At 38.4% G+C, this 20,186-nt stretch overlaps 1 long non-coding RNA gene across 7 annotated transcripts in view; it reads left to right on the forward strand.

The window, feature by feature from the left end:
* The window catches only part of LOC306641814, a 182,448-nt gene that overhangs the window by 69,175 nt on the left and 93,087 nt on the right, over positions 1 to 20,186 (forward strand). For 6 of the 7 annotated variants that reach the window (XR_013758290.1, XR_013758291.1, XR_013758292.1 and 3 more), the window contains one exon: positions 18,775 to 18,884. This is a non-coding gene — a long non-coding RNA (uncharacterized lncRNA). Of the gene's footprint in view, positions 1 to 16,494; positions 16,547 to 18,774; positions 18,885 to 20,186 lie in introns of all 7 variants that reach the window. The other variant, XR_013758294.1, reaches the window with a different exon arrangement.

Here is a 20,186-nt window from a genome sequence, read left to right on the forward strand (position 1 = left end):
TTTGCTGCTGCTGATGAGAGTGCTAGTCAGCTTGTCCTTGCTATGATCAAAATACCTAACAAGAACAAGTTGGAGAAGAAAAAGTTTATTTTGGTTCATGGTTTATCAAAGGTCTCAGTCCATGGTCGGCTGACATACCTTGTTTCTGGGTCTGGGATGAGGCAGAACATCATAGTGGAAGGGCACGGTGATGGAAAGCTGTTCTGCTGTTCAAGTCAGCCAGGAAGGAGAGAGAGAAAGAAAGGGCATGGAGCCAGGGACAAGGTATAGTATCCCAGGGCACACCCCAGTGATCTACTTCCTCCAGCAGTGCCCCACCTAACTGTACTTTTCACCTCGTAGTCCATTCAAATTATTAATCTATCAAATGGATGAATCCACAGATGAGCTCATAGCTCTCATAATCTAATTATCTTACTTCTGATTATTTCTTCATTGGATATCATGTTTCTAACACATGAGCTTTTCAGGGACACTTTACATCTAAATCATAACAATGAAGAAAATGGTAGTATTTATAAGGATCGAGAAGAGCTAGATCAGATAGTACATTCAGGGTTCAGCATGTGTTCAACACACAGTATATTTAGCAATTGTGAGCTATTGTGACCATGATCGGGACAAAAGAGTAGGAAGAAAAAGAAAAGATAAGGAGAAAAGAATGAAGACTGGCCCTATTTATAGCACCTAGTGCCTCTCTTGGCACACTAAGCCCTTCGTGCTGATGGCTTGTTCGTGGAATGGATGCCTGAATAATGCCAATTCTTTGCTTGATTTGCTGCATGCCACTTTTAGTCATCTAAGCTCCATGAGTCCAGTGCTATTTTGGTGGAGTGAGATACTCTAACACATACTAAGATAGGAAATGACACGCTGGCAATCTCTTGTTTGTCACTTACAGAGGGAGGCTGAGCGAGTGAGAAAAAGGATTGGGAAACTGGTCAGGGGATCATCTTAAATCCAATTTTAGGAACAGACCCCAGGGGTAGATACTTTGGCCGCATCAGCTGCAGGTGTTGTTCTTTTATGCTCCTCTGTCTTTCAGAAGATATCCTGAGGTCTTTGTTGACATTCTTGGGAAACTGTTTTTCTTTTCCTATAACTCCTGCAATTTGGTAACTAGTAAATATGTAAATAAAAACTATGGGAAGGTTGAGTAAATTATTACTTCTTGGGAAGGAAAATTAAGGGAGAATTTCCTATATTCACTCTGAAAGGCACATTTTAAAACAGGCTTCTGAAACTATTCAAAGGGAGCATTTGTGGATTACAAGTTATAATACCCTTGAAATTCAGCAGCCATCAGCTCAAGTCTCAGGAAATAGATTGGGTAACTTGCCTCTTTGCTAGACCATTCCTCTGTTCAGCCCTTTTTTCCTCTTACACGAAACATCATTGCACATCAACACAAAAATATTTCACTGTAACATACCAGGGAAGAGGCATTTTTCTCACTTTGCTCTAGACTCTCTTCCCTCAAATATCTCAGAATCTACTATAAAGTGGGAAATGAGAAATTGCACACCAGGAAAGACATTAGGTGAGGCACATCCATATTCAAAAGCTTGGTCTTGTTGGACAGGTCAGTTCTTCTGGGGTTCAAGTCACCTCCACCTAAACACACCCTGCAAACTGCAGCCAAGATGGCAAAGCTATTGCTATTCTGCATCAGAGCAAAGGGATTTTCAAAGAAAGGTGACTTTGAAGGATTCAAGGTGAAAGTCACTGTCAGCTGACAGAGTTGGTTATTTGCAGAGAAGAAATTCACTAGAGGATAAAGAAGGGCTGGGGCCTTTATGTCCTCAATATGGCTAAGCTTCCCATCTCAGAGAAGCAGGTCATCCTAATTATCTGTCATGTCATCCTGGTTCTCCATAGAGACAGACAGTTTTATTTTGTGAGTTTTTCAAATCCATTTGTAGTCATGGAAAACCCTTCTTCAGAGGTTCTAGGAATAAGAGTAAAGGTGGTGACCAGTGGAAACTTTTCTTCAAGGAAATATGCTAATATTTTTGTAGGAAGGCAAGTGCTCTCACTCTATCCCAATGATACATTTTAATGAATATCTGCTGTTTTAAGGTTTCAATCCTCTTGGAAGAGAGGAACAAAAATATTTCTAAGGACTAATTTACTCAAGGGGAATAATACAGTATATTATGAGACCCATTTAAATATGGCACTACAGGATTTGTACAGACTGACTCAAGGGTACCAACACCAAATATTTTAGTATATTTAGAATCTTATCATGTGCGAACACATTGAATCATTGTGCATAGTTGGAATACCCAGAACTCTAACTGTGGAGTGGTGTCTACAAGGGAGACCATGTTAACAAGGGAAGCCTGACCACTAGGAGACTAATGAGATTTTTGTAAATTCATCAAGGTTTAGAGATTATCTCTCAGCTTTACAGGTTCAGAGACTTAATTTTGTCAGCATCCTTGAGTTCCCCAGGAAGTCCCATTTCAATATCAATAGTAATATCAAAGTATCAATCCAGCTCTACCTGTGCTGTGTCCTTCACAATGATAGAGGATGGGGGCGTCTAGTGCTGGCGAGACAGTGGACTCTTGGGGAAACGGTCTTCGAAGTGTCAATGTTCTGTTCTGTGCCTGGTCCCTGATGCTTTTCTTCTTTATGGTAAATGACCACTAAGACACTGAATGATTAGCCGACTGGCCGGCTGTCTGGGTAGATGAAAATAAATGGGAAAGAGTACAGATGGGTGGAGAAATGAGGGCAGACAGAAGAGAGAATGTAAGGAAAGGAATATAGCAATGATACTACTTGACATTTATTGGATGGCACTAGATATTCAGCACTGCACTAAGTACTAATGGCTAAACCCTCACAACAAGCACAGGAGAAGAGGGTGGGGTTGTATTTTCCATTTTACAAATGAACAAACTGATATTTGGAGGAAAGTAACAGGTCCAAGGATACCCAGTTAGTAAATGGTAGAGTCAGAGTAAATTTACAAGAGAATAAGGCCTAAGAGTAGAATTTTTATTAGTGCACAGTGAGAAGTAGGATGCTACACTTGCATTTTCTGGCAAGCAATCTCTTTCTCTAGACAAGCTGGAAGATGGGAAGCCAACCAGTAACCAGAAGTGTTATCATGGCACTTAGACTCAGAATGATGATATGTCTATGTGGCTTAAAGGTTTAACATTGTCTAGTGCTTCTGTACATACCCACCACAGGGATGTACCCTTTTTATTACTTTGAGCAAAATACCTGATGAATAACTTAGAGGAGGAAAAGTTTATTTGGGGCTCATGGTTTCAAAGGTCTCAGTTCATGGTTTGCCAACTCCATTGCTCTGGGCTGAGGTGAGGCAGAAAATCATGATGAAGTGACAGAGTAGAAGAAAATTTCTCAGCTCATGGTAGCCAGAAAAGAGAAAGAGTGAGGAAAGAGCTGGGGAGAAGATAAACCCTTGCAGGGCACATCCCCTAATGACCTACATCCTCCCATTTGGTCCTATCTTCCAAGAATCTATTCGGTTATCGATAGATTAATCCATGGAGCAATTGACCTCACCAAATGGATGAGGTCAGAGTTCTCATAATCCAACCATTGCCTAAAAACCCCACCTCTGAATCTTGCTGCATTGGAGACCTTGCTTCCAACACTTGAACTTTTGGGACATTCCATATCCAAACTATAACAATCTGCCAGATGAATCAAATTCTTCTTTCACCCTCCAGAGCTCCTTTTCCCCTGGATGGTGTTGATATGGATCATGGATCATTCTATTTTTTTATGTTCTGTGTTTCCATGCTCATCTTTAACAGTCTGAAGAGGAGGGATCTTCTCAACTGACTGGGATAGAATCTCCCCATCCAGCCTGGTGCTCTTCCTCAATATTAAACCCATTAGTTGAATGGATTAGTACCATCCACAGGATCTTACATCCATTAAGCTAAAGTTGATTTTGATGAAATGTGTTTTAATTTTTAAATGTACTATGAGGTGAGTTGAATACAAGGTTTTGCAGCCATTGAGGCTTTATTTATACTCTCTCTGATCCACCTCACTGGGGTCTGCCCCAGTCTGTGGGCTTCCCACACTGGTCTTCTCAGGCTAAGTGGGTCTCTGTGGAAGGCTTAAGTGTTTTAGAAACCCACTGTGGATCATGTAAAGGACTCATGGGAAATAAGGTGCCTCACTATGGATACTTTCTTAAACTCCATATACCTCCTTCAAATAAGTGTATTTTGACCTTAAAATGCCAAGATTATGGTGCTTTCTGAACACCTGTCAACCTCAAAGTTAATCATAAATTCTCCCTGCTGTAGTGAGACTTTTCTACACTCCCTGCTTAACCTCATGGATTCAAAGGAAAATGGATGATACCTCAAGTTCAAGGAAGTTTCTGAATGTCTTCTGAGATATTTTTTCCCAGGGAGAAAAATGAATGAAAATATGATGACCACTGGGACAAAGTGCCTGGTTACAAAGTGCAAGGAGCTTATGATGGGACTTTCTTCCTTTGCATGCATACACACACAGACACACACGCACCACCCCCAGCAGAAAGCCTGAGAACTGATCAAGACTGGCCTTATATGGATAACTTAGCCTTGCCTTCATTTTTTTTCCCCACATTTTTTCTATTTCTGGGTAATATTTTATCTGATAAGTTCTCCAAGTACTTCATTATCTGCTTATTTTCTGTTTGATTTGCCCCCTTCCCTGGCTAGCAATTTTACTAGTTCAGTTCAAAATTACTTTTAACAGTTTCTTTAAACTCATTTTTAAAATGTACCTCCCCTTCATGCCAGACTTGGCTTTCTCCTAAACTAATCTCTGTGGTAGCAAATTAAGGTCAACATATATTAAATATACCACCAATCGGAGTTTATAATGAAAATCTTTCCACTTATTAGTTTGTTTTAAATTAAGTGGAATGATAAATGGGAGGGACTCAGAGCATGGAGGACCATGATCTAAATTCTTCCAGCCAAGAACAGGGAAGGATTCAGTGCACAAAATGCACTCAGACAATCCCTCCTTAGCACAGTGGGAGGGAGACTGCCTCCTAGGGAACCAGCACGCTTCAACCTGTTAGTGGGTTCTGGACAAGCCTTCTCCTAGCATTCAGGAACCCCAGGGCAAAAGTAAGAAATGGAGGCTCACCATGTCTACTTGTTTAAACATTCTAAAGTGAGCTAACAACCTGTTAAGTAATGTGGTTCTAAATGTTTATATTGATAACTATACTAAAGTAGTAACCTGATGATCAGGTTGATGTTTAGGTTTCTGAGACTCAGAATTCTCAGACTATTGTCCTGAATGGTAGCATGGGTCATGGGGAGGTCTGACCCCTGGCCTATCATGCTCATCATTTTGACTTTGACTTACCCCTCGGGGTCTTTAGGAGCGTTCATGTGAATGCCATACCATGCCCAGCCAAGCTCTGTGTAGTCTTTGCCACCAAACCCCTTTCTTCCCTTCAACTTGAAGTGTATGGAATAGAAAGACCTGGAAGAGGCCTAGCCAGGTGTTAGAGGTGACCGCCAAGCTGACTGGGCAGGGTAGAGTGAGTGCTCTGCATGTGGTGTAGATGAATTGGGTAGAAGGACACGCAGATTATGGGTGGATCTGTCCCGTTGTCCCCCATGACTGGGGAGCAGTCAGAGGAGTGGTACAGAGAGGGACCCTCCAAAGTGTGGAGCTCTGTGAGGTCAAAATGTAGCACTAGTGTTAGAAACTCAGTGGAGCTTTGGGCAGAGAAGTTAATATTAGAAGAATCATAGCTGACATCAAATTATTACTTTGGGGATATTTCCATCTTATTTTTATTAGGTAGATTCCATTATAAGCAATAACCATTTTTATTAAATTAATAAGCATTATATGCTTTCAAGAATCCTCATAAATCATTCAGACTGTTGCTGCTTTAAATAGACAAAATAATCTGCCCGTTCTGTAGCATCCACCTTTGTTCTTGCTCTGTCATCACCAGCAATAGCTGCAGGCACACATACACCCCAACCACACTGAGAGCCAGAGGCAGATTCTAACCCTAAGTGAACTTTGGAAGTATAACTCACATAGTAAACATTTCTGGATTGGGAATACCCAATAAATCCTTGTGTTTTAGTTTTTGTTTCTGTTTTGTACTGGGAATTGAACACAGGGTGTGTTCTATAGTTGAGCTCCCTCTCCGGTCCTTTGTATTTTTTTATTTTGAGACAGGGTCTCACTAAATTACCAAGGCTGACTTTGAACTTTTGACCCTTCTGCCTCCGCCTCCTGAGTTTCTGGGAGTACAGGTAGGTGCAGTCATGCACAGTTCCTGAGAAACCCTCATATCCACCATTTCCCTAGGTGGTAAGAACTGAGGTCAAGGGAGGGGAAGTCATTTCCCAGGATAGCATTCAGTGTGAGTATGATGTAGGAATGTTGGAACCTCAGACAGGGTCAATACTGGGGAGAAAAAAGTAGCGAGGCTTTGCACTTACCCAGTGGCTAATTGTGATGATCTATTAAGAAATTATACCCCACTTCCGCATTTTAGAAAACTTCTGTCTACTCTTGGGGAAGGTCCACTAACTAATTAGAAAAGGTGAAAGTGTTTTTATTTGACTCTAGAGAGAGGAGGTGGTAATGTTTCCCAAAACTGGACTGTTCCTAATTCAAAACAAGGGTAAAATTCATTAAAAAAAAATCAGGATGGTAGAGGTCAACTTTACATATAGGAAGACTCATGAACTTTAAGAGTCCAAGTTGGTGACCGATGACTACATACCAATGTTTATAGTCATACCTATTGTCACAATCATGATGCTGACTCTCTGCACCTCCAAATTCGCTCCTACACCATGATATTTTTATTCTTTCTCCAGTTGATGGACATTTGAGTTGCTTCCAGTTTTTGACTGAAGTGGAAAAGAAAAAAACAAATACCAAAAGAACAAAACAAAACAGAGCATCCCCTGACATTTGAAAGTTGGCCTGCACTCATGGCTTCTGTTTGTATGATTATCCTACTAGATGTAAACAATCTCTCAAAATACACACCTCAGATAAAGCTATTCTGAGACCATGATATAATGAGATAAAGCGAATCCACTTCATAATGCTGTCTAAACACAAAAATAATGTCAGTGTGCCACAAAATACTAAATGGTGCCTCTTGATAATAATGAATGACTCTACAATTTATTTACTAATTACAGCTGCCTGCATGCCTATCCTCCCTAAAGAGAAGATCTATTAAAATATCTAGTCATAAAATGCTGTCACTGTTTGACAGCCCCAATCTAGAGATAACTGATACTTCCTTAGGCTAACTGTCACATCAAACACCCAAATCCCATAGTAGTTCCAGTCTAATGCTCTTTTTCTGAGACACCCCAAGGTTCCCAAGGTATGTGCTCCCCCTTACTGCAAAGAGTAATAAACCCAACCTTTTCAACTGTAGCTATATCCCTTCCTTTGGGATGAATCAAGGAATGGAGTGGTTGACTGGGTTCATAAGTGTGTGCTTGACTTTACAGGACACTAAAGAATTGTCTCTAAGGAGGCTGCCCTGGAATGTATGCCCATGGCCAATGTGTGAATGCTTTAGTTGGTCTATATCCTCCCTGGCACTTTGTGTTTTCCATCTTTTCAGTTTGGCCTTTCCAGTGGGTGTACTATGGTAGTTCATTGTGGTTTTAACTTCCATTTCTTTTCTTCACTAATAATACTAAGCATCTTTTAATGTGCTTACATGTACTCATATATCTTTTTTGGTGAAATGATTTTTTTTTTCTGTCCATTTTAACCTTGGGTTGTCTTTTATTTTATGTTTTGAATTTAACTCTTTTATCAGTTATAGTTTGCAAATATTTCTCCTACCTTTATATTTTTATATATTTTTAGAAATTTCCTTTTAAGAGCAAAAATTTGAAGAGGAAACTTTTAAAATTTGGTTAATGTCCTATTTATCATTTTTTTCTCATAGTGGTGTGTGTCTTTTGTGTTCCAAGATATCTTTGTTTAACTAAAAGTTTTCTCCTGTGTTTTTTTTTCTAGAAATCTTTAAAACGTTGCATGTACTTTACACCTACAGCATATTTTATTTTCTACTGACTACATTAATTGCTCAATAGCCCCATGTGGTGAGTGGCTACCCTATTGGATAGTTTAAGACTTGAGATGTATCAATATTATGGATCTTTTCAAAGAATTAGCCTATAATCCGTTGATTTTCTCTACTGCTGTCCTGTTTTTGATTTCCCTATTTTTGCTCTCATTGTTTTTATTTTTAATATTCTAATACTTTGGACTCAATGTTTTCTTCTTTGTCTAGTTTTTTAACATAGAAATTTCAATAATAGATTTGAGAATTCTTTTTTCTTTTTAGTCAATCTGATCATTAAGCTAATTAATAGTCCACTGATAAAACATTCTAGTTAATTGTGATTTACCAAAGATAGACATGGAAAAAGATGATCAAATGAAAAATGAATTTGTGTTAATCTAGCAGAAAGTATGTTCCAGAAGGTTGAGAATTATTTTTCTTTTGCATAAAGTTTCACCCACAAATTTTGATATTTCCCTTTCATTTTTCATAATCTAAGATATATTATAATTTTTCCTTTGATCTCTTCCTTTACCCATGTGTTATTTAGAACTGTAATTTTTGTTTCCAAATATTTTATGACTTTCTAGGTCACTCTTTTATTCACTTCCACTTTTATTCTACTGTAGTTGAAGATTTTAATTTTCTTAAATTGTACAATGATTGTTTCATGGATCAAAATATAATTGATTTGGTGTATGTTTCATGCATATTTGGAAAAAAAGAATATTTTTACAGCCATTGAGGGGAAAACACCATAAATGCCAATTGGTCATATTTGGTTGTTTTGTTTTGTGTAATAACCAAGAATTGAACACACAGTTACTCAACCACTGAGCCACATCCCAAGCCCTTTTTAATTTTTGAGACAGGGTCTTGTTAAATTGCTTAGGGCATCACTAAGTTGTTGAGGCTGGCTTTGAATTCATGACCCTCCTGCTTCAGTCTCCCAAGCTGCTGAAATTACAGGTGTGTGCCACCATGCTAGGCTTGATCATGTTTGTTGACATTGTATTTTAAGCCTCCTCTTTCCTTATTATATTGTGTGTTTGTTTGTGCGTGCGTAACCAGCCTTTTTTTATCAATTATGGGAAGAAGAGTGCTGAAATTTCTAATAATAATTGTGAATTTATGTAGTTCTTCTTTCAGCACTCTCAATTTTTGCTTTATATTTTATGAACTGCTGGTTGTTATGCATATGAACAGAAAAATTATGCCTTTATGATGAACTTGACCCTGTTATCATTATTACTATCCTTTCTTTTCCCTGCTTATATTCTGGTTCTGAAGTCTATGTATCTGAATTAATGCAGTAGCCCAAATTTCTTTTCATTTGTGTTTGTACAATATATCTTTTTCATCCTTTTCCTTAGTTTTTTGTTGTGTGTGTTGTATTGTGGATTGATCTCAGGGCCTCATACACATTGGGCCTGCTCAGTACCCATAGCACAATCCTTCTGATTTTATCCTATGTCTATACATTAGGCAGGTTAATTATAGACAGCATATAATTGGGTACTGCTTTTTGACCAATTCTTACAATTTCTGCCTCTTAATTGAAGTGTTTGACTCATTTATATTTAGTGTAATTATCATTATAATTGACCTTCAGTCTACCATATTGCTGTTCCTTTTCTATTTGTTCTCTGTTCCTTTTTTTCTTCTTCTCTTCCCCTTTGGATAATTGAATTAAAAATAGTTTCATTTTATGACCACTTTGAGCTTGTTATCCATAATATTTTATTGGTCACTTTGGAGTTTCAATATACAGTTTTAACACCACATCACAATCTATAATTAAGGAATGTTAAATAACACATATATGGTCTAAGAAATTTACAGAAATGTAGTTGCCTTTCCTTTCCTTCCTGTCTTTTCTGCTATTTTTTTTATTCATTTTACTTTTATTTATGATAAAAGCCTCATATAACATTATTATTATATTTTCTTTAAATTGCAAATTATCTGTTAGATCAGATAATAAAATGAAATATTTTCATATTTAGTACCATATTTTCACATATTGGTGCTATTCATTTTCTTCTGTAGATCGAAATTTGCTTCTGATATAATTTTCTTCCTGCTTATAAACCTCCTTTTTATTGTGGTGCAAGTCAGCTGACATTAAATTGCATCAGCTTTTGATTGTCTATAGTGTTTATTTCACTTTGATTTTGAAGCACATTTTTTCTGGATATAGAACTCTAGGTAAAGAGTTTATTTCTCCCCAAATGTAACATATGTCATCCCATCACCTTTTTTATATATAGTTTTATATATAGTTTTTATATATAGCTTTTATATATAGTTTCTGATGATGAGTCTATTTAACTCTCATCTTTGTTAATTCGAGGATAATACAATGTTTTTTTTCTTCTCCAACTTCTTGTAATTTCTTCATCACTCTTCAGAAATTTCATCATGATGCAACTTGGTGTGATTCTTCTTTTTTTTCTATTGAGTTTCTTTAAACCAGTTATACTTGTGCTTGTATCATTCTTCAAATTTGGGAAACTTTTGACTCTGGCTGAATTCCCTTTGTCCATGTAGTAGTCTGCAAGTTGCTTTGGGGCAGTAATCTTGTGCAGACATAGGGGCCACCTTATATCTTTCACCTTACATATTTATAAATTATGATGTTCCTTTTGTTTCAATGACTGACATTCATTTTTTTCATACATTTTGTCTGTTTTTCTGTTGGTTAAGGCAGAAGTTTAAATATGATTCCAATTTTCCCATGGTTGTCAGAAACAGAAGTCCTTGATAAACAGTTTTTGAGTAATCAGTTTTTCCTATTAGGTTATTAATCATTTTCTTGTTGCCAATAAAAAGCTGCCTTTGAAGGAAGTGGCAGGAACTGGGTAAAAACCTTAGGGAAATAGACATAGGGAGAGTACATTGACTTTGTGGTTTTTATGCACATAACCACATAATTCTGTGTGGTCATAAGTCCATCAGTAGTCCAGAAGGGCTGAGGGTGGTGGTCTCCATGCAGAGTCCTTAGGGCAGGATAGCTGTGCTTGTGAAAGAGTTGAGACAGGCATCACTGTATAAGTGGGGACATTTTATCTTCACCTGTCAGGAGATCTAAGCACTCTACGATTTCCGCTTTGCAATACTCCAGCAACTGATTTTTTAGAATGAGAGGATAAACTAGTGTGACAGGTGAGGAGTCTCCTCACCCACATCTAGAAGCCAGACTAGAACATCTGAATGCACTTTTATTACAGAAAAGTTTGCTTCAGAGTTCCGCTGGTGCTGTTAACTTTTTCATTTAAAATCATTTTGATCTGTCCTAAGTTTCAGAACAGAGTGACAATAGAGAAATAAATAAATAAATGAGGCTCAGGCTTATGGTATTCTTTCTCATTTTTAGGATTCAACACAAAAGTAGACAAAGAGGCGAATTATTCCTATTAGGGAGGTTCATCAATTCTTTTTGAAGAATGCAAACATTTATTAACTGCAAGCTTGAATTTTCATCTTTATTTATGCTCCTAATTGTTTCATAAAATATTTGATCCTTCTTGCCTATGAATACATTTCTGATCTAATCCATTAGTTAGTGAGTTGCTTTATGTGTATGTCTTATTTACATATGTACTTCAGATAGTTTCTTCTGCATTGCAGATTGTACTATTTTGGTTCATTATGATTACAAGAAAAGCAGATCTTTGTTACCTTTAATTATGATAATTTATAGGGATTTTAGTCTCTGTATTAAGAAAGGTAGGAAGACAGAAAATCATATCAAGAGCCACTTAACTAAACACCAAGAACAAGAACATACTTTAGGATATGCTGTAGCTAAGACACACCCTTGATTGCCAGAGAATCCTCTGCTGTTCCCTACCCTGTACTCTGCTGTAATGATCACTGTGTGCCTCAGCCTACCTCTGTCTGTACTCCTCTCTATGGATTGAGTGCATCTTCTCTCTTACTCATGGCTTCTGCTTATTTATGGCTTTACTGCATCATAGCTTCTGCTCTCTTTCTGTTTAATATTACTGCATTCTGATTTGGTTGAACTGAGTTGTAGCATAGGTTGCTCATCAGATGGATGCTTGAAATAAGTTTCCATTCCTGTTCTAATAATTTGTAACCACGTGGTGAGAGTTTGTATTACCATACTAAGGAACCGTTTAGAAGCATTCTGAATATTTGCTGGCACTGTGAGACATTCCAGAAGGGACAAACATGAACGTCAGACATTTTGTATTGTCTATACAGTGCATAGATGTTAAATAAGTTTTTGTTGAATGAGTGGATTGACTAAATAAGAAATCTATTCTACTCTGAGTGAATGAGCTCTTGACTAAACCTCCGATATGCTTTCATCTATGTCTTCTCTGCCTCTTTTCTTCCCTCTTCTCTTTTCCCCTTAATCAGAAATTGGACATTGCCAGGTAGAACACATCTTTTATTGTTGAAGGAAATAAGGTGTTTCATTTTCTATGGCATCTTATCTCCTGCCAGCTAAGTGCTTCATTTCTCATTTGCTTCACAGAACAGCAATGAGATTGAAGTGGGATCCTTTATCCAGATTCTCCAAACCCAGTGTCTGTGCATGGGAAGTTCTTAATAGTAGTTGGGTATCATTTTTCTATTCTCTTCATGATTGGTTCCTCACTTAAGTAAATCCCAGGCTCCAAAATTGCTTTGAAATATTTCCCATTTTGCATTAGGAGGTCCCCTTTGTTACTATGCCATCAATTTTTTTGAGGGAGCAGTAAATTGAATAAGATATTCTTAAGAGGAATTGGTAATCTGTGTCTCTCTTCTTATAAAATTTTTGTTTTTAAAAGAAGCATTCATTAAACCCAAGAAGTTAACTTAAATATCTATGTCTTCAGTAAATACGGGTTTGGTTAGGGGCATCTCTTCCATGAATATTCAGACAAAAACACGTAGTGCAAAATACTTATTCTGGCTTATTTGGATTTATCAGTTCAAGCTCTGAATAAATCTAATCAATAATGTTAATGTCAAGTTTAATTTCTACAACTCTTGTAAGTCAAGGACCATGTCTGTGCATTATTTTTTTTTGATAACCATCAGCAATCAAAAGCTTAAAAGTCAGGACAGTTAAATTTGCAGCATTGAAATGAGAAATGTTTTCTTTTTTTTAAAAAAAAGGGAGCAAGTGAAAGCCTGCCAATTCTTGGCCAATCTAATTGATGAGATAGAATGAAAACCTGGACCCTTTCCCTAAGTGATGTTTCGGGCAGTAGAATCACTCCTTGTTTCTGTTATCAGCTGTGTAGTGACTGCTTCCTCCTGCTGGGAGCACAGTGGGAGAGTGGCCATCACTGGAGTTGAGTCGCCATATGCAACCAGACTCTGGAGCATATGTAACTTCTCCCAAACCGTTACCTTACCTTTCTTACTTGAAGTGAATACAATACAGGCAAACTTCTGTTTGGCCCTCCTATTCAGCTGCTTACTTTGGGGACATCTTGCTCATTGGATATTTTAGCTGTGCTCCAGCAAGCTGTGCAGCCAAGCAGAAATATCACACTCTTTGTGAAAACCCGAGGTCAGTACAATTTCTTCCCAGGGAAATTATAACCTTTTGTGCTGAGATTGGGATGTCTGGGTTAGAGAAGGGGAGAGAAAAAAACAGTTTCTGGGGTCCCCAAAGCCCTTATCTCTTTCCAGAGCACCAGAGCTGAGATCACAAGTTCATTCTTGGCAGAAGGGCAGCCTCCCATCTCTCAGGACTCCTCAGAGAACATAGGGCTTTTCACAATTCACACTGTCAGGAACATTTACGTCTAAGTGACATATGCTTCTGGGTTTCCTGATGCCTTGTTCTTGCCTCTGTGCCTTTCTGTATGCTCATCATTCTATGTGGAATAGTCTGCTTCCTCTGGACTAATTCCTCTCCATCCTCAAAGACTCTCCTCAAAAAATTCTTTTGTATACTTTATACTTTGCACGCACCCTTCCTCCATCCACCAATTCTAGCTACATGGATTCTCTCAAAGCCTCCCATGCTTCCCTTCAACATGGAAAGCACATTCAACATGTGTTGTCATCACAGAATTGTGTCTCGCCTTGCTCCAAGAAAGCAAGGACCATATTTCATTCATTACCATGTCTTGAGGGCTCATGATTTAGTTTAAAAGTTTTTGATTCAGGGGCATCTAGATTCAAACTCATTCCATTTTTTACTGTCTTCATGACCTTCATTTCCTCATCTACAAATGGAAGGTACTAAAGCCTTAAAGACTGATGTAATTTAAAATGCATATATTTAAAAGTATATATTCCTTAATACATTATGGAGGCTTATTTTTTATTGAATGAATATTGGCTGAATATCAAGAACCTCTTTGAAGGAGAAGATATTTCACACACACAAGGAGCTGTACACAGGTTGAAAGAGATGTAAGAAAGAGGAGGGTGTGGCTATGAAGTTGACTGCCTTCCAGTGACATGCATACAACAGGTCTTGGTTTTGTTACAGGCTGATGCTAAATGTCTAGGTCTGCCAAGTCTTTCATCATGCAAGCTAAGTGTGCAAGAAGCTTCTTGTCAGTCTCATGCTGCTTCTTCTGTGCTAGCTTTATCCACTACACCCTCCACTGCACTGTCCTGAATAATTCCCTGGGATTTCCATGTCTTTGAGGTGTCAGCATGAGGTTTGAGGAGATAGTCTCTCTTTTCATTCAAGTCAAAGCTTAGACCATATTAGCTAGACCTATTCCCTTTCTTATGAGACATAATGTTTCTATTAGCTCAAGTAAATCTCCATTTGTACAGAAACATATTAATCACAGAGGTTTATTTTATGACTCACTTTCCTGAAGAAAAACAGTGCCAAATAGTGCCAGTCCATGACCATGTTGGAGAAAGTATCAATTTAGATGGCAACAGGTCTGGGATGGAAGATGAAGTAGTAGTGTCTCTCAATGTTCTGCTTCTTTAGATAAGCATGGAACAAGTGGTCCTTGAGCATTTCTTACATACTAGCTACATTTATTTATGTGCACTATTTCTCTTTCTCTCCATAACATGTGTAACAGGTTTTATTAATGACATTTCGTAGATGAAGAAATAGATCAGGGAGTTAGTAGAAGAGTTAGGATTTGAATCTATAACTGTTAACTTCAGCTTCTTTCCCTCAATTTTAGCATTTTCTATATATGTTAGTCAGTTAGTCAACTTGACTTCTCAGTTACAAAATACCTGAGTAAAACAACCTATAGGAGGAAAGTTTTATTTTTGGCTCATGGTTTTAGAGATTTCAATCCATGGATGGCTTGCTCCATTGTTTCTGGCCCTATAAGAAGGCAGACTATCATGGTAAAAAGGTGTAGCTGAGCAAAACTGCTCACCCTGTATTGGCCAGGAAGCAGAAAGAGAGGAAAGGCCACAGATAAAATATACCCTTTAGGGCATGCCCATGGTAAACTACTTCCTCCAAATCGGTTCTACCTCCTAAGGTTTCCACCGTCTCCCAATAACTCCATACATAGACTATGAACCCACCAATGGATTAATCCATTGATGAGGTCAGAGTCCTCATGATTCAATCACTTTCCAAGAACCCAACTCTGAAAATTTATGCATTGAAGACCAGGGCTTCAACATATGATTCCTTGGAGAATATTTCAGATCAAACTATAATCTCATTATTGAGGCATACTTTGCCCCAAATAAACATAAGTGCTGAGATCTAGAACAACTCTTATTTTTATAACTTTGTGGAATCCTGTGCTTATTTGTGAATCTGGTAAAATCTATGGTTCTTCTTGGTGTAAAAAATGAATGGACGTATGAAAATTTGCACTGAATATCTAGGACTTAATAGAACCCTGGGTCCCATTCATGGGCCAGTGGTTAAGAACTCCCAATCTAGTCCACTCAGTAGATGTGTGCAATTATCATATACCAACCAAAAATGAAAAAAAAAACCCACTAATTTCTTATCCACCCCCCCTAAAAAAAGGTGGAATTCCTGATTTGGTTCCAATCATCAGTTAATTTATGGATAAACCAACATGAAGAAAAAAGGGAAGGGAATATTTAGTCACCTGGGCTGTCTTTCAAATCAGTCTAGTTTTATTTTAGTACCCCATAATGTCTCTCACATTCAATTGTGCACTAAGAAAACACACATGTAGAGGAAAAGAATTAAATTTAAGGTGAGGGAAGGAAAAGGCTTTATTAATATAAACATTGATTTCTGGGTTCAGGTTACTGTTGGCTGTGAAGGTGCTGGCCTGTCGAGAGAAGGTAGAGTATGCAGGTGACTTTTACTCCTTCAGGTGTTTATTAGTCCAAGAAGCCTGAATTCCCAAGGCACCTCATTTACTAAGGAGCAGTTTATACATAGAGAGAATCTGTGACATCAATATTCTAGCCTTCCCTCACGCCCTGTAGATCAATGGCTTGTTCTTATCTGACAGCATCCACTGACATATTTCCCAGGGATCGAAGAAGGAAGAGAAGAAATTGCAGGTAGGATTTTCAGCTGCCTGGCATATTGTGTTTTTATTGAAAGGCTTTACTGTCCCACATTGCCTGGATCCCCAAATCCATGCAGTCAAGAATCTCAGCATGCGTAGAGAGGTAACATGAGGGCCCTGTCAATAAACTTCCACTTTTCTACATTAGTTGACTCCTTACCATATTGGAATATCATCTTCAAGGGCTCTGGTGCTTATTCTGACAATTCTGTATTTTTATTAGAGGTAGGCAGAAGAAATCCATACCATGTATAACTGTAGATCCATACCAGGCTCGACCACAATACTCTTTAAGATGGACTACATTTGCTGTTAGTCTAGATTCAACGGAAATGTGTGAAGGTACACTATAATTTTGATTAATTACACAAAAGCAGTTCTCAGGTAAAAATCAGTTTGACAAACATTGAGTATGTGCCTATGATTATGTTAGGTGATGGAAATGTAAGATGAATAAGAGTAAAGAAATTTATTCAATCATTGATCTACCCATTCTTTCAGGTAAAAATAGTCTAGGGGTTCTATAAGAATAGAGAAAAAGTAAATGTAAGTATCATTGAAGCATCAGGTGGAACAGCTTAGAGGAAGTGGCCATTAAGCCGAATTAAAAAATTGAGTGGGGCATCCCGAGTAAATGAAAGATTGGGGCAGGATGAAAAGGCCTTTCTTTCATGCATGGGGGACAGAGGTTCATCATCATGGAAACACTAATTAGCAGGATAGGTGCAATGGTTTGAAAGCATCCCTTTCAAAAAATTCAGTTGTTGAATAATGGCCAATGTGATGGAAATAAGAGATGAGGCCTTTAAGAGACAGGTTATGAGATCTCCTCTTTCATGAAAGGAATTAAGGTACTTACAAGAGAGTTTTCATGCAGGGTTAGGTTTTGCTTGCCTGTGTCTTCAGTCATCTGAAGACACAACATTCATCCTCTCCAGAAGAAGCAGCATCAAGGGGCCATCTTGGAAGTGAACAGTATCCCTCACCAGAAAACCATCTCAGCCTCCAGAGATGTGGGAAATAAATTTCTGTTCTTTACATATTACCCCAACACATGCATTCTGGTACAGCAGCCTAAATGAACTAAGATGATAAGTTTCAGGAATTGCATGTACTTCAATATTGCTAGCATAAGGGATTTGAAAGTAGAGGAGTATTCGTAGTGGTAGGGAAGGAAGACACTAGAGAATTATTCAGAGGCCAGATCACAAAGAACTTTATGTGCTAAGCTAAGGAGTTTGAACTTTATCTTAAAAACTAAGGGGAGCAATTGAACAATTTTAATAGGGGTGAATGGCAGAATCAGATTTATGTTTTGGACAGATTACTCTGTCCACAGGGAGGAGGATGTATTGGAAAGAGGCCAAACAGGAGGTTGGGAGATGAGTTAGGAGGCTATTGCTATAATCCATATGGGATCCAGAATAAAGCAGTAACAGATGCTCGAGACAGGAAGGCAGATATATCAAAAAGATATTTAAGAGGTAGGACATGAGACTTCAATTGTTTATATGCAGGGATGAAAGGAAAGAAGAATTCAAAGATCCTGCTTTAGGAAATTCTTCGTATAGCAATGCCATTCACCAAGATTGTGAGTGTAATCAGAGCAGCACTTGACAAGGGCAGTAACAAAGACAAACTAATTCATTCTTTCTAGGATATTCTGAATATAATGTTTGAAGAATTTTCAAGTGGAGATACCAGAATAGCAGGTGGCTATAGGGGTCTCAGGGAAGAAATCTGAACTGCAAATACAGATTTTGGATTCATCCATCCTGGATGGTTGTAGATAAGACCACTTAATGAGTGTAAAGAAAGAAGAAGGATGAGGATGAAGTTCACAGGAGACCAGAGTGCCAGAGGGTAGAGGGAAAAAGTGATGTCAGCAAAAGTCAAAGGGGGAGAGAGTTTTAATGAGGAAGGATTCTGTAGGGCTTAGTGCTTCCAATAATGGAGGGAGTGTTTAGTGACATGGAAGGCTTTGGTGTCAAATGAAAGATCCATATCAGGGGGTACAGATGAAACCCATATTATAAGAAGATGAATGATGAATGGGAGAAATGTCAAATTATAAGAAATTAGAAACAAAAGATGTAGATAACACTTTTAAGGTAATAAAGGGAAAGAGGAGGAAGGAAGATTGGGCAAGAATGTATATATATATATATTTATTTAGATTTGTGCTGTTTTATTTTATTTTTTGTTCCTGTCCCAATGCAGGAGACCTGAGGGTGTTAATTTACTGAGAAGAAGGAACCATTGTAAAAGAGGAACCGAATGAACAAGAGAGAGAGGAAACTGATGGAGCGACATGTATGAGGTAAAAGGAGGTGAGGCCTGATACATTAATGAACTGTGCTTAGGCAGCAGACCAGAAGGAAGGAGGAGCTACTAGGCACAGAGGAAGCAAGCGAATGGGAAGAAGGGGCACTAGTTGCCTGGTGGCTTGGGTTTTCATCAGAAAGATGTAAGGTCCCATTTGAGACTGGGGAGGTACCACTGAGGGGACACCTGGATCTAGAGGCCATTACAGGATTAGGGGGCAGCACTGAGGACTCAGCTGTGAGGCAGACCTTAGAGCTGGTTGACACCGGGTGTCTTGCAGAGTAACCAACTGAGTACAGACCACACATTGGTCAGCCACAGGGACCTGACCCTACCCTTCCACCATGTCAGACAGCAGATGGACTGAGTAGGGAGACTGAAAATCCAGGCTCTTAACCTGATCAGACCACGTCCTACTTAGAAGGCTAACAGTGTTACTCTCTGAACCTCCTTTTTCTTATGGGTAGAAGGGCTATCGTTGTGGATCTAGAGGGTAGTGACTAGGTGTGAGAATTCACCCTGATAATTATTTAATGATATGTAAAAAGATGGATATTTTTCTGAATATGAAAAGTGAATACAGAGCCTTTGAAGATCTCTCTATGCAACACAGAATGAAAGTAAATGCAAGTGGATGTAGTTGAAATGCAAGTTGAAAGGTGCTGAACAGAAACCTTTGGGATTCAAGATGAAGGCATAGGAAAGTTCCTTTTTCCTTTTTGTTTGTCTTTGAAGTAACATTTTTAAAGTTATAAGTTGTAGTGACCAAGGTGTAAAATATAATCGCTACGAGGATCACGTCTGGAAGGACTAAAGGACCTCTTGTGGTTGACCAACTTGGAGGAGAATGCTGGGACAGAGCTCTCAGAAGCTACTTCAGAGGCCAGAATGCAGGTCCCATATGGTGATGAAGGGCAAGGGCTCTGCCATCTTGCAGGATCTCCAGGAGTTTTCTGAGGCAACTGAGGGCAGATACTTCTCTCCCACAACCAAATAGTCTGCTACTGCACCACCTAGACTGAGCATCAGAACATCACATCAGATGTGTGTGTGTACATATAGGGGCTGCTGCACCTAATCTTCTATATATAAAATCAATCTACTTTCCATATAAACACTGTATGTTCTGGAATGCTGTTTCATGCAACCCATTTTGGGGAGAACAATGAGAAACAATTATAGAACAATAGAAGGTAGCATGTAACCTGGAGTGAAATTGTAAGTTCAGGTCATAAGATTTCCAGAAATCCCTAGGAAAGGTTGAGGCATCAAGAGCTGGAGGATCTGAGCTGGAAAAATTGGAAGGA

This window comes from Sciurus vulgaris (assembly GCF_902686455.1).
Source record: "Sciurus vulgaris genome assembly, chromosome: 12".
Taxonomy (NCBI): domain Eukaryota; kingdom Metazoa; phylum Chordata; class Mammalia; order Rodentia; family Sciuridae; genus Sciurus; species Sciurus vulgaris.